This window comes from Prosopis cineraria, unplaced genomic scaffold, assembly GCF_029017545.1.
Source record: "Prosopis cineraria cultivar Desert tree isolate PC_DT_omini unplaced genomic scaffold, ASM2901754v1 PC11, whole genome shotgun sequence".
Lineage (NCBI taxonomy): Eukaryota > Viridiplantae > Streptophyta > Magnoliopsida > Fabales > Fabaceae > Prosopis > Prosopis cineraria.
Genome location: NW_026555342.1, coordinates 22,709,028 through 22,724,218, shown reverse-complemented (window position 1 = coordinate 22,724,218; position 15,191 = coordinate 22,709,028). Strand labels below are relative to the sequence as shown.

At 37.8% G+C, this 15,191-nt stretch overlaps 2 pseudogenes; one reads left to right on the top strand and one right to left on the bottom strand.

Annotated features, from left to right (window-relative positions):
- Window positions 1-10,871: 10,871 nt before the first annotated feature.
- LOC129286339 (short-chain dehydrogenase reductase 3b-like) lies at window positions 10,872-12,907 on the bottom strand (annotated as a pseudogene).
- An 89-nt stretch (window positions 12,908-12,996) lies between these two features.
- Window positions 12,997-14,952, top strand: LOC129286338 (L-type lectin-domain containing receptor kinase IX.1-like; annotated as a pseudogene).
- Window positions 14,953-15,191: the final 239 nt, after the last annotated feature.

Genomic DNA, 15,191 nt, shown 5'->3' with positions numbered 1-15,191 from the left:
CTCTTCTTTTGTTCTTTAGAAAGGATTCTGGAGCAAAAGAGAAAGAGAGAGTCGGTGGAGAGGGTAAGAGAAATCCTAGGTCTAGAATTTCACTTTCCTTTCCTCCGTATACAGCAGTCACTGGCGTTGGTGACTACTGAGGTTCCGTCCGCCGTTGCTAGTGGATTGAGGTGTGCGTAAGTGGCTTCCTTCTTCCTTGCCCGTGACGCCGTCTGATGTGTATGCGGGCCGGCTCGAGCTGCAACTCGCCTTCTCCTCTGTTCTGGTGTTATAAAAGAGCACGCTAAACCTTCTCTTCTTTCTTCTCCTGAATCGTTGCTGCTTCTCTTCAGTTTTAGGCTGTTATTATCGTCGGTACGCTTGCCTTTACTCCATCTATCGTTGGTCAGTCAACGAGTGATCTTTGCACTCTGTTTTCTTTATTTATTTCAGATTACCGAGCTTTTTTCTCCCTTCTTTATCCAGGTGCATGTGTGAGTATTTAGATCTTCCTTCTCTTTATTATCACCAGTGATTATTGTTGGAAAGAGTTAGAGACTTGTGCTGCACCGATTGCTCTCGGCTATCTTTCGTGTTCTTTGTCTCTGTTTTTTTTCCCCTTTTGTTTTCTGTTTTGGTTCTATCTGTGGCGTCATCTTCGAGTAACAGCTGGGATGAGAAACCAAGTTGCCAGAGCTGCGGCAGTGCTGTTATGAATATGGATTATTGTTGCTGATTCATTTCCTGTGTTTCCTTGCGAGTAGTGCTCAGTTTTCCTGCGTCCCTGTTCTGCTGCAAATCTTCATTTTCTGTTCTTTCTCCTTTGTTGTCCGCTGCCATCTGGGTTGAGAAGGTGAGAAATTTTAAACTCTCCTATTGCTAATCCACTATGTCGTGAGAGTAAGAGATAAGGACATGTGTGACGTGCGTATACGTGAAATGCAGAAGTAGAGTTTTATGTGCTACTATTACTGTTTGGTATATGTAATCATGGCAACCTTACATTGTTCTGTCATCATTCATGCTGTTACGTAAGAAAAAGAAGAAAAAGGAAGACAAGAGAGGAGGAATTTCTATTTAAATGAATATTGCGGTTATGCAAGGAAGCAAGATGTATTGTAGATTGAGATTCCAATTAGAAATTATGGAATTAGACGATATTGCAAGATCTCCAATAAAACTGAAAAAAAAAATAGGAAGGAAAAATATTAACATCACTTCGACAATTATGTATGTATGTATGTTGTTTGGTAAAATACCCAGGACAAATTTATTTAATTATTTTATTTATTTATTTATATATTCTAATAGGGTGTGCAGAGAGAAAGGGAACCTGACCAAAATTGAAAGAAAGGATATCTTTAAAAATTTTGAAGCTCCGACGAGTAAGTGAATAGCATTCCATTTAATATTTTATCTTTATTTTAATAGCCTCTTCCTGAATTATTTTTCTTTATGAATTATATTAATTATAAAATTTTAAGATATCAGTGAAAGACAAACGAGTTATGATATATGCATTCATTGATTTTTACAAAGATATTTCCAAGTTTGATGGAAGTAATCTTGTATGGTTGTTAAACTTTGAAATTTATTGGATACTCGATTAATACAAAAGTTATGATTTTGACAAACGTTGAGATTTGACACAATTCATGCGAGTTTGATTTTGAAAATGACAATTTAAATTCAAAATAATCATTTCTCTCGCATGTTGAAATGGGATTTCTAAGAGAACTTTACACAGAACACTGTTACTAAACGGCAGTTCTGTTAGTCCGTAGCGCGCTGTGGTTAAATACTAGCTAGTTTGTTTCGTGAGTTTATATTCTCACGTTTGGTATTCGTGGGCTTCGTACCCGCGTTTGATTTCGTGGCCTGAGCCACGTTTGGTTACTTACCCTTGTGGGCTGTGTGTCCACGTTGATTCGTAGCTCCGGCTGCGTTTGGTTATTTACCCTCGTGGACTGGTGTGTCCACGTTTGTTTTCGTGGCATAAGCCGCGTTTGGTTATTTACCCTCGTGGACTGAGTGTTCACGTTTGTAACCTGTTCTGTTGAGTTTCTCGAATTTTTAAATGTTGATTAATATGTATTTTTGAAATTTATCCAATGTTGACTAGTAATTTGTATTATTTTGAGTTATATGAGAGCAAATGGTTTCTTTAAGCATGAGAACATAAATTGTTCTCTACTTATTCTTATTTTTCAAATATGATTATAATTTATATGCTTATAATTTTGGTGAATTACTTTCAATTATTTGACACCATTATTAGAGACTGTTAATTTAAATTTTAAGAATTTTATTATGGGAATGCTATTCACTGGAAAAATTATTTGGCTTCAGAGTGGTTAGCTGACGCCGATTCTACCAGCAACCTCAAAAGGGCAACTAGCTACAGTGGGTGGATATTTTGATTGGTATTATTTTTTTATGTAAATATATAATTTGTATGTCCTTTTGATTTGAGAGAAAGAATAGATGCTCCACATAGGTTGTTGATAAACTTTATTTTTGATCTGTATATGGGTTGTTGGCTGGAATGGAGCTACGCTCCTGATTTATACTGTTATCTGTCAGAATTTTGTTGTAGAATTTTCGGGAGATCCTAGTTACAGGGGAGGTTCTGCCGAAATTTTTACAAAAATATCGACACTCTTTTATTATTAATCCAATAAGTTATTTTAAATTTTCATAGGATTTGATTAAATTTTGTTCCTTTCTTTTTTGTAAAAAAAATGAAAAATGAAATCAATGTTTATTTAAGGCTTACGGGAATGTGTAAGTGACTCATACCCGTGCCGGTCCCCCTCTATTTTGGGGCGTGACAATTTGGTATCAGAGCCAAGGTTTTTACATATAAACCTATGTGGAGCAGAAACTTGCCAGTGAGGTTTCAATTATCATTATGAACCCAGGCATAATTATAATTGAGACATCATTGGAAGTTCTATAGGAAGTTTTCAAACGACGTTTGTTTTTTTTATTGACTTTTTATTATATAAAGGAATTGTATTTTGAATTAATAGTTTCTTTTGTTTCTTGATATAGTGAAATATGCCACCCAGACGTCGAGTATCTACCAGGAGCTCCACTAGCAGTAGAGCCTCTGGCAGAATTTCTCCACATATGATATGATGCCCTTGAGAGGTAGAGGACGGCGTCAGAGTAGGATCAGGGCTAGGGGTGGTCGAACCCTTAGGCCCCTTCAAGATATTCCTTCTAGAAGTGATCGAGTAAGTTCTCAATCTGAAGAACAAACAGTCCCTTCGACAAATGATACCCCAGAGGAAAATCCTATAGTTAAGTTATCGAAGTTTATGAAGCTAAACCCATCATCTTTTTCGGGAACTAATGCACGAGAGGACCCAATTGAGTTTCTCGAAGGAATTGAGAAGAGATGTAGGGCCTTGAGATGCCCTGATGCTCAGTATGTTGAATTTGCAGTGTTCCAACTTCAAGGGGTAGCAAGTACTTGGGCAAAAACAGTCCCAGGTTTTTGCATGCAACGAGAGCACCTTCTTTCACTTGGGAAGAATTCAAGACTACATTTCTAAATCGCTATTTGCCTCAGAGCACTAGAGACGCAAAAGTTGAAGAGTTTCTGACTTTAAAGTGTAGTAAAGGAATGTCTATAGTAGAATATATGACCAGAAGTTTACTGAATTATCCTCTTTTGCTCCTCATATTATACCGACTGAAAAAGAACGAATTAGCAGGTTTGTACAAGGATTACCAGTTGACATACATGACAACATAGCACCTATGTTGAGTCGTGATATCACCTATGCTGAGATTGTTGATAGTGCATGAGAATTGAGAATCGACATAAGGCAGAAGAAGCAATTTCTAAGAAACGCAAGAGGGAGCATGATGAGAAATTTCCTGGTTCTTCTTCCAAGAGTCATCAATTTTCAAGTCAATCTCACTTTCGTGCCTCACAATCTAAGCCTAGATCATTTGGTTCACCATCAGTAAGCACTCCCGTTGTGAGACCCAATTCTGGTAATGTGAGACCTCGAGCCCAGTCAGTGCCGAATCAATCGGTTATGCTAGAGTCCCTTGTAATAGTTGTGGAAAATATCATTCGGGACCGTGCTATAGAGTGTCTGGTGCATGTTTTGAATGTGGACAGACGGGCCATTTGAGAAGAAATTGTCCATATCTACAGTCTGTGTCAAGTCACGGATCAATTCAACCTTCTCCTCGCCCTACTTCCTCATCAATCCCACCTGCTAGAACTGCTTCTACTTCAGCTAGCAGGGGTAAATTTGGAAGGGGAAATGGTCAGCGGGGACAATCTTCCTTAGGACAAAGGCAGGCGAGAGTTTATGCCATGACAAGACAGGATGCTAAAGCCTCAAATGCTGTTGTTACAGGTATTATAACTGTGTGTTCTAATCAAGCTTATGCATTATTTGATCCTGGATCCACTCATTCATATGTGTCCGCTTATTTTGCTAAGAGGTTGGGTAAAGAACCTATCCAACTTGATAAGTCATTTGTAGTTGGTACTCCAGTAGGGGAATCTTTAATTGTTTCTTATGTGTACAAGTCTTGTGAAGTGTCTCTTGAGGGCAGAGAAACCCTTATTGATTTGATGATGCTTGATATGATTGATTTCGATGTCATCCTGGGCATGGACTGGTTAGCTTCTTGCTATGCTACCGTTGATTGTCACTTAAAAGTAGTGAAATTTGATATTCCAGGTGAAACTTCTTTTATATTGCAAGGAAGTTTTATAGAAAGACCTACTAATCTTATTTCAGCTTAAAAGCCCAACAATTACTGCAGAAGGGTTGTCAAGGTTTTTTAGCGGTGATAAGGGACATTGATAAACCCACTGTTAGTTTGGATCAAATTCCTGTTATTCGGGAATTTCCTGACGTTTTTCCAGAAGAGTTACCTGGATTGCCACCTGATCGAGAGATTGAATTTGCCATTGATTTAGTTCCGGACACTCAACCAATTTCTATTCCACCTTATAGAATGGCACCTTCTAAGCTGAGAGAACTAAAGACTCAATTGCAAGAACTGTTAGATAAGGGATTTATCCGACCTAGCACATCTCCTTGGGGAGCACCAGTACTTTTTGTGAAGAAAAAGGATGGGTCATTAAGACTCTGTATTGATTATCGGCAGCTTAATAAGGTGACGGTGAAAAACAGGTACCCATTGCCTCGTATAGATGATCTTTTTGATCAGTTACAAGGAGCTCAGTATTTTTCCAAAATAGATTTACGTTCAGGTTATCATCAATTAAAGATCAAGAAAGAGGATATACCTAAGACTGCATTTAGAACCCGATATGGTCATTATGAATTCCTAGTAATGTCATTTGGGTTAACTAATGCACCAGCAGCTTTTATGGATCTAATGAATCGGGTGTTTAGACCGTTTCTTGATAAGTTTGTGATTGTTTTTATTGATGATATTCTGATATACTCAAAGAGCCTAGAGGAGCATGAACATAATTTACGGATGGTTTTACAGACGATGAGGGAACAACAACTTTATGCCAAATTCTCTAAATGTGAATTTTGGCTTGATAAAGTTACCTTTTTAGGACATGTTGTTTCTAAAAATGGTATTCAAGTGGACCCAGGCAAAGTAGAAGCGGTACAAAATTGGCCAAGGCCAACAACTGTTACAGAAATTCACAGTTTCTTAGGTCTTACAGGATATTATCGTCATTTTGTCAAGGATTTCTCTAAAATAGCAGCTCCACTGACAAGATTAACTCAAAAGAATGTGAAATTTGAATGGAGTAACAAGTGTGAAGACAGTTTTCAAAAGTTAAAGGAGTGTTTGACTTCGGCACCAGTTTTGAGTTTACCATCAGGCAATGGAGGGTATGTAGTTTATTGCGATGCTTCTCGTGTGGGTTTAGGCTGTGTTCTAATGCAGCATGGACGAGTTATTGCTTATGCCTCAAGGAAACTTAAGAAACACGAGCAAAACTACCCAACTCATGACCTAGAGATGGCAGCAGTTGTTTTTGTGTTAAAAATTTGGCGTCACTATCTTTATGGTGAGACATGTGAAATCTATACTGATCATAAGAGTTTAAAGTACATTTTTGAGCAAAAAGATCTTAATCTTAGACAAAGAAGGTGGATGGAGTTACTGAAGGATTATGACTGTACAATTCTTTACCATCCTGGTAAGGCAAATGTGGTGGCTGATGCCTTAAGTAGAAAATCGATGGGTAGCTTGGTGCACATGACTTCGACAAGGAGGCCTTTGGTGCAAGAAATTCATAAACTTGAGCAGAGTGGAGTCAAGTTTGAAATTATTGATAAGGGACCATTTCTGGCTCATGTACAAGTTCGTTCTTCTTTAATGGATCAGATTAAGAGCGCTCAATTTTCAGATCCAAAATTATGCAAGTTAAAAGAAGCAGTTATAGCTGGAAGTAACATTGAGTTTGAAATTGACCAGGAAGGAATATTAAAGTGCAAGGGTAGAATTTGCGTGCCACACGAGGAAAACTTGAAGCGACTTATCATGGAAGAGGCTCATCATTCTTCATATACCGTGCATCCAGGAGCAACTAAAATGTATCAAGATTTGAAACAACTGTATTGGTGGGATGGCATGAAAAAGGATGTGGCAGACTTTGTCTCACGCTGTTTGACATGCCAGCAAGTTAAGGCAGAACACCAAAAGCCAGCTGGGCTACACCAAAGGTTAGAAATACCAGAATGGAAGTGGGAAAATATCACAATGGACTTTGTCACCGGGTTACCTCGCACTGCTAAGGGGTATGATTCTATCTGGGTTATTGTTGATAGACTGACGAAATCAGCTCATTTCATTCCAGTAAAGACAACATATAATGTTGATAAATATGTTCAATTATATATTGATGAGATTGTGCGATTGCATGGAATTCCAATATCCATAATTTCTGATAGAGGTCCTCAATTTACTTCCCGATTTTGGAAATCTTTCCAAGAAGCTTTGGGCACTCGATTAGACCTTAGTACTGCTTTTCACCCACAAACTGATGGCCAGTCTGAGAGAACCATTCAGATACTTGAAGATATGTTAAGATCTTGTATTCTGGATTTTGGTAGCAGTTGGGACCGTTACTTAGCTTTGGTAGAGTTTTCTTATAACAACAGTTATCAATCTAGCATACAAATGGCCCCATATGAAGCACTTTACGGCAGGCAATGTAGGTCTCCTATTGGGTGGTTTGATGTTGGTGATACTAAGCTGTTGGGACCAGATTTGGTGCAAGATGCTATTGAGAAAGTGAAAATAATTAGAGAAAGATTAATAACAGCCCAAAATCGACAGAAGTCTTATGTTGATAATCGACGTCGAGAATTACAATTTATAATTGGAGACAAAGTATTTCTTAAGGTGTCTCCTATGAAAGGAGTAATGAGATTTGGGAAAAAAGGTAAATTGAGCCCAAGATATGTTGGTCCATTTGAAATTCTGGAAAAAATTGGTGCAGTTGCTTATCGTTTGGCGTTACCGCCTGAATTGTCAGGTATTCATCCGGTGTTTCATGTATCAATGTTACGGAAATATTTATATGACCCTTCTCATGTAATTGAAGCTCAGGGGATTCAAATATCCCCAGACTTATCTTATGAAGAAGTTCCAGTAGCTATTTTGGATCGACAAGTTAAGAAGTTGCGGTCAAAAGAAATCACTTCGGTGAAAGTGCTATGGCGAAATCATTCTCAAGAAGAAGCCACGTGGGAAATTGAAGTCGACATGCGTGCTAAGTACCCACACCTATTTGTGGAATAAGGTAAGTATAAATTTAAATTCGGAGGACCGAATTTCTTAAGGGGGGAGAATGTGATAACCCTTATAAAAATAAATTAATATACATATATATATGATAATTGGTTTATGTATGTTTATATTAAATCCTTATACAATTATGCTAATAGAGGAAGCTGATGCAGTGGTAGTTGGGCTGGATTATTTTCATTTGGTCCCAAGTTCGAACCGTAGTGAGCCCATGGAATATTTTTCTTCCTTTGCTGATTTTCCTCATAAAAAAATTACCAAATTACCCCTAATATAATTATATTTTTATTTACTCTTCTTTTGTTCTTTAGAAAGGATTCTGGAGCAAAAGAGAAAGAGAGAGTCGGTGGAGAGGGTAAGAGAAATCCTAGGTCTAGAAATTTCACTTCCTCCGTATACAGCAGTCACTGGCGTTGGTGACTACTGAGGTTCCGTCCGCCGTTGCTAGTGGATTGAGGTGTGCGTAAGTGGCTTCCTTCTTCCTTGCCGTGACGCCGTCTGATGTGTATGCGGGCTCGAGCTGCAACTCGCCTTCTCCTCTGTTCTGGGTGTTATAAAAGAGCACGCTAAACCTTCTCCTTCTTCCTCCTTGAATCGTTGCTGCTTCTCTTCAGTTTTAGCTGTTATTATCGTCGGTACGCTTGCCTTTACTCCATCTGTCGTTGGTCAGTCAACGAGTGATCTTTGCACTCTGTTTTCTTTATTTATTTCAGATTACCGAGCTCTTTCTCCCTTCTTTATCCAGGTGCATGTGTGAGTATTTAGATCTTCCTTCTCTTTATTATCACCAGTGATTATTGTTGGAAAGAGTTAGAGACTTGTGCTGCACCGATTGCTCCGGCTATCTTTCGTGTTCTTTGTCTCTGTTTTTTTTCCCTCTTTGTTTTCTGTTTTGGTTCTATCTGTGGCGTCATCTTCGAGTAACAGCTGGGATGAGAAACCAAGTTGCCAGAGCTGCGGCAATGCTGTTATGAATATGGATTATTGTTGCTGATTCATTTCCTGTGTTTCCTTGCGAGTAGTGCTCAGTTTTCTGCGTCCCTGTTCTGCTGCAATCTTCATTTTCTTCTTCTTTCTCCTTTGTTGTCCGCTGCCATCTGGGTTGAGAAGGTGAGAAATTTTAAACTCTCCTATTGCTAATCCACTATGTCGTGAGAGTAAGAGATAAGGACATGTGTGACGTGCGTATACGAGAAATGCAGAAGTAGAGTTGTATGTGCTACTATTACTGTTTGGTATATGTAATCATGGCAACCTCACATTGTTCTGTCATCATTCATGCTGTTACGTAAGAAAAAGAAGAAAAAGGAAGAAGAAGAGAGGAGGAATTTCTATTTAAATGAATATTGCGGTTATGCAAGGAAGCAAGATGATATTGTAGATTGAGATTCCAATTAGAAATTATGGAATTAGACGATATTGCAAGATCTCAATAAAACTGAAAAAAAAAATTAGGAAGGAAAAATATTAACATCAACTTCGACAATTATGTATGTATGTATGTTGTTTGGTAAAATACCCAGGACAAATTTATTTAATTATTTAATTATTTATTTATTTATATTCTAATAGGGTGTGCAGAAGAAAGGGAACCTGACCAAAATTGAAAGAAAGGATATCTTTAAAAATTTTGAAGCTCCGACGAGTAAGTGAATAGCATTCCATTTAATATTTTATCTTTATTTTAATAGCCTCTTCCTGAATTATTTTTCTTATGAATTATATTAATTATGAAAATTTTAAGATATCAGTGAAAGACAAACGAGTTATGATATATGCATTCATTGATTTTTACAAAGATATTTCCAAGTTTGATGGAAGTAATCTTGTATGGTTGTTAAACTTTAAAATTTATTGGATACTCGATTAATACAAAGTTATGATTTTGACAAACGTTGAGATTTGACACAATTCATGCGAGTTTGATTTTGAAAATGACAATTTAAATTCAAAATAATCATTTCTCTCGCATGTTGAAATGGGATTTCTAAGAGAACTTTACACAGAACACTGTTACTAACGGCAGTTCCGTTAGTCCGTAGCGCGCTGTGGTTAAATACTAGCTAGTTTGTTTCGTGAGTTTTATTCTCACGTTTGGTATTCGTGGGCTTCGTACCCGCGTTTGATTTCGTGGCCTGAGCCACGTTTGGTTACTTACCCTCGTGGGCTGTGTGTCCACGTTTGATTCGTAGCTCCGGCTGCGTTTGGTTATTTACCCTCGTGGACTGGTGTGTCCACGTTTGTTTTCGTGGCATAAGCCGCGTTTGGTTATTTACCCTCGTGGACTGAGTGTTCACGTTTGTAACCTGTTCTGTTGAGTTCTCGAAATTTTAAATGTTGATTAATATGTATTTTTGAAATTTATCCGGTGTTGACTAGTAATTTGTATTATTTTGAGTTATATGAGAGCAAATGGTTTCTTTAAGCATGAGAACATAAATTGTTCTCTACTTATTCTTATTTTTCAAATATGATTATAATTTATATGCTTATAATTTTGGTGGAATTACTTTCAATTATTTGACACCATTATTAGAGACTGTCAATTTAAATTTTAAGAATTTTATTATGGGAATGCTATTCACTGGAAAAATTATTTGGCTTCAGATTGGTTAGCTGACGCCGATTCTACCAGCAACCTCAAAAGGGCAACTAGCTACAGTGGGTGGATATTTTGATTGGTATTATTGTCTTTATGTAAATATATAATTTGTATGTCCTGTTGATTTGAGAGAAAGAATAGATGCTCCACATAGGTTGTTGATAAACTTTATTTTTGATCTGTATATGGGTTGTTGGCTGGAAGGAGCTACACTCCTGATTTATACTGTTATCTGTCAGAATTTTGTTGTAGAATTTTCGGGAGATCCTAGTTACAGGGGAGGTTCTGCCGAAATTTTTACAAAAATATCGACACTCTTTTATAATATTGAATCCAATAAGTTATTTTAAATTTTCATAGGATTTGATTAAATTTTGTTCCTTTCTTTTGTAAAAAAAAAAATGAAAAATGAAATCAATGTTTATTTTAAGGCTTACGGGAATGTGTAAGTGACTCATACCCGTGCCGGTCACCCTCTATTTTGGGGCGTGACAAAAACGACTGGGTGGGAAAGGAGTATGTATTACATGATTCACCATGAACCCGTTAGTCTTTAGAAAAAATATTTTTAACTATAGAGATGCCACCATCAACCACCAAGTTGTGTCCACTGATATAAACAGACTCATCAGAAGCAAGAAACAAAGCTGCTTCTGCAACATGCTTCGCCTTCAACACAACCCCTTTAAGATTAGCCTTCGACGACGTAGCATCTTCAACTTGACGAGCTTTAACATTAAACACCGAACACAAAAGAGGCGTAGCAACCGCCGCCGGTGACACACAGTTCACCCGAATCCCATACTCACCGAGTTCACCACACACAGATCATACCAGTCCAAGAAGACCATGCTTGGATGTCGTATAAGCATGAGGACCAGACCCCCCAATGGAAGCAGCCAAGCTCGTAGTGCATATGATTGATCCTTGTATTTTCCTTTCAACCATAACACGAGCAGCGTGCTTGATTGTCGCAACCATGCCTCGGACGTTAATGGCGATGGTGGTGTCGAATTCGTGGAGGTCGAGGTCGAGTATGCCGGACAAGGGACCTAATATTCCTGCGTTACTGAAGAGGATGTCTAGGGTTCCATATTTGAGCAGAGTGAAGTTCATTGTTTCTTCAACCTGGGTTTCGTCTGCTACATCACAGTGATGATAAGTCACTGTTTTTGAGGCTGCGGAAGCTACGACTTCATGACCAAGTTCGTCTTGAATATCTGCTGCTACGACCAAGGCTCCATGATGAGCGAATAGTCTCACCGTTGCTTCGCCTATTCCACTTGCTGCTCCAGTCACAAGAGCCACTTTACCCTCTAGTCAGTGTACAATCTCATAGAAGGACAAAAGATTGAAATTATATATCGAGATCGGATTACATGGAATATATGTTGATCGTTTACCTTCGGCTTGACATCTGTGGTGAGTTATTTCCGTTTCCTTGAGACATGGGTTCTGGGAATGAAACCTGCAAATTACATACAGATTAGGAAATGGCGTTTAATTTATATATATTACTTATATATATATATATATATATATATCCAAAACTACAAATGTGATGGCGAGAATGCCCACGCTTATATACTGTGAAGAGGAAGCTTTTGAGTACAGCTTCTTTGGCCTTTGCTCGATCGGCAAAAGCTTAGTACCATTGCGAATTATGAAATGCTCGGTAATTCCTAGGAAAATCATCTGCATAAATCATCCACATGCACATATAATATATTTTAGCCTTACACAGGGCGCATAAACCATTCATATGGTTCTAATTTTTTGAAATAAAAAATAATAATAAAACCTAGACCAATTCATATCTATTTTGGATACCTACGAGGTTGTTGCTAGAATATTAAGAAAATTATTTAATAATTTCAATACCTAAAATTATTTTAAGTTGTCTTATTTCATTACTTATCAACAAAGAATTTCCATAACTACATAGACATGACTTTTAAACACATACGACGAAAATTCATTAGAAAAGAGAAATCATGCAAAATAGTTAATTGTTGTATAAAATGGTACTCCCACAACAGGAAAAAAAAAATCATATTTAAGTTTTCTTTCCCATATTATTGCAAACAACTACTAATACGCAACAATTACCAGTGGGCGGGGGGGAAAGCCTACGACAAACCATAGGGCAAGTTAAATTTGGTAAATGACAACCATAAAAATCCGAAGCCTGGATAACAAGAAGCGGAATGAAAAAGCTAGAAATAAGACAATCAAAATAATTACGAACCGGCAAAGAGAAAGAATAAGCAGGCCAATGCAAATTCAATAACAAATCAACTCATACGGCGGCTGGCATATCCAAGAATATGGACCAGACTAGTACACGGGAACAAATCTTATTGAAGATAATCCCACTGTGATCGATTGTTTTACAACAAGGTTGAGCTATGAAGGATCTTCCAAGATAGAAGGAAACTCAAATGGCATTCAAAAGTAAAGAAAGAAATAGTACGTACCAAACTCAATCCGAAACTTTGAATGAACCAATAGCCTTTTGCAGGCAGCTTCAATTGTAGAGTCATTCATCTGGAATTCACAGACAGCAAAAACAATGTAAATTCATTCATTTGCATGATAGAATCCCTCTAGGCTTCAGCTCCAAACTCTTCCCAAAGATGGCTGCTGGGCTGCTTCTTGTTCTTCTCTTTTATACAATAAGAACCATTTTGTTGGCCCTTGCAATCCCTCCCGAAATTACTGCACATGCATTATTTTTTAATTACCCTGGCTTTAAGGAAGGTGATGTGAAGCCGGATGGAGAAACTTTTGTTGAAGATTCCGAAATCAAAATCAGAGTGGATTCTGTAAACAGAGGGTTCCAAGTTTACAGAACTGTACGGATCACAAGTTTGCAGCAATTGCATCTCTGGGATAACAACTCAAGAAAAATCACCAGTTTCACCACCAAATTCTCCTTCATAATGTATCGAGAACCTCGTAGTCAACCTGGAGACGGTATGGCATTCTTCCTGGCAGACCCAAATCTCCCAGTTTCAAAGGAAATCAAAGAACCAGGTGGTCTTGGTCTTGTGGATGGTGACCAAATATTGAATTCAACTCAACATTCTTTTATGGCAGTGGAGTTTGACATTTACAAAAATCCATGGGACCCAAATTATGCACATATGGGTATGAATTTAAATGAACTCTAGCAAACTTGCACATTGGTTATACAATTGGAGAGACTACCATGACTGTATTATAAAGTACAAATCAGCTTCTCTTCGTTCAAGTGTTTGTCGTACTCAGCGTGACAATCATTATGGCTCTACAATGCAGTATATTCTCATATAGTTGATTTGAGAAACTGCTTACCAGAATGGGTTATTGTTGGTTTCTCAGCTGCAACAGCAGATGCTTTACAGGACCTCACCCTACGGTGGAGGTCATTTCATTCAAGTTTTGATGATGGTAGCAGTATAATAACAATAACCTCAAAACACAACAACCAGACCTAAAATGACAAGGAAATATCTGGGAGTTGGTCTATGTATGGCTGTGAGTTCCTTAGGATTGATTTACATCTTCCTGAGGAAGTGTTGCAAAACTGGAGGAAAAGAACAGTCATTGACCATAAAAACAGAAGGTAATGAAGAAGAGTCAATTTGTGATCTGAACATGGATGAAGAATTCCAAAGGTGCAGTAGCCCAAAGAGTTTTGCTATGATGAGTTGGCAACCGCAACAAATAACTTCTCAGAAGAAAACAATATTGGACATGGTGGTTCATGTGGTGTTTATAAAGGTTTCTTGAAAGATCTAAACAAATATGTTGCCATAAAGAAGATATTCAGAGAGTCTAAACAAGGAATAAAAGAATATACAACTGAAGTGAAGATCATTAGCCAGCTAAGGCATAGGAATTTGGTACAACTCATTGGTTGGTGTCACAAGAAGAAAGATTTCCTACTTATATATGAATGAATGCCAAATGGTAGCTTAGATTCACATTTACACCATGGAAAGAGCTTCTTGACATGGCATGTCAGGTATAACATCATTCTGGATTTGGCTTCAGCATTGTTATACCTGCATGAAGAATGGGAGCAATGTGTGCTTCACAGAGACATTAAAACAAGTAACATTATCTTAGACTCAGGTTTCAATGCTAGGCTTGGTGATTTTGGCTTAGCCAGGCTAGTAGATCCTGAGAAAGTGTCACAAACCACAGTTATAGCTGGGATCCGGGGCTATATTGCCCCTGAATATTTCACAACAGGCAAGGCTAGTAAAGAATTTGATATTTACAGCTTTGGAGTTGTTGTGTTAGAGATTGCTAGTGGAAGAAAACCCATTGACCTAGAAGATGAAAATGAAACAACAGCGGTTGAGTAGGCTTGGGAGCTCTATGGAATGCGGAAGTTGGTTGAAGTAGCAGACCCAAAGTTATGTGGAGCATTCGACAAGCAGCAAATGCAACAGTTAGTGGTTCTTGGCATTTGGTGTGCTCATCCAGATTCCTCATCCAGGCCCTCTATCAGGCAAGTGATTCGGGTGCTGAATGTTGAAGCTCCTTTACATAATCTCCCAAAGAATATGCCCGTGCTAACGCATCAATCTCCAACAATTTAATTTGATTTTCTTTTTTTCTTGATTGGTTTAATCTTCTAATCTGCACAATTGTTAGGATGTAGGAACACAAATGTCGCAGTGAACAAGAAAACTTCTTGTATGGAAAGTAAACTTGTGCATTAGTTGTAAAGTTAATTTTTTGCAGTTTGGTAACATGTGGAGTGAACTAATAATTTCTAAAATCTTGCAATTACATGGGTAAATAAGTTTGTCACTTATAAGTAACGTCAGAAAAGACA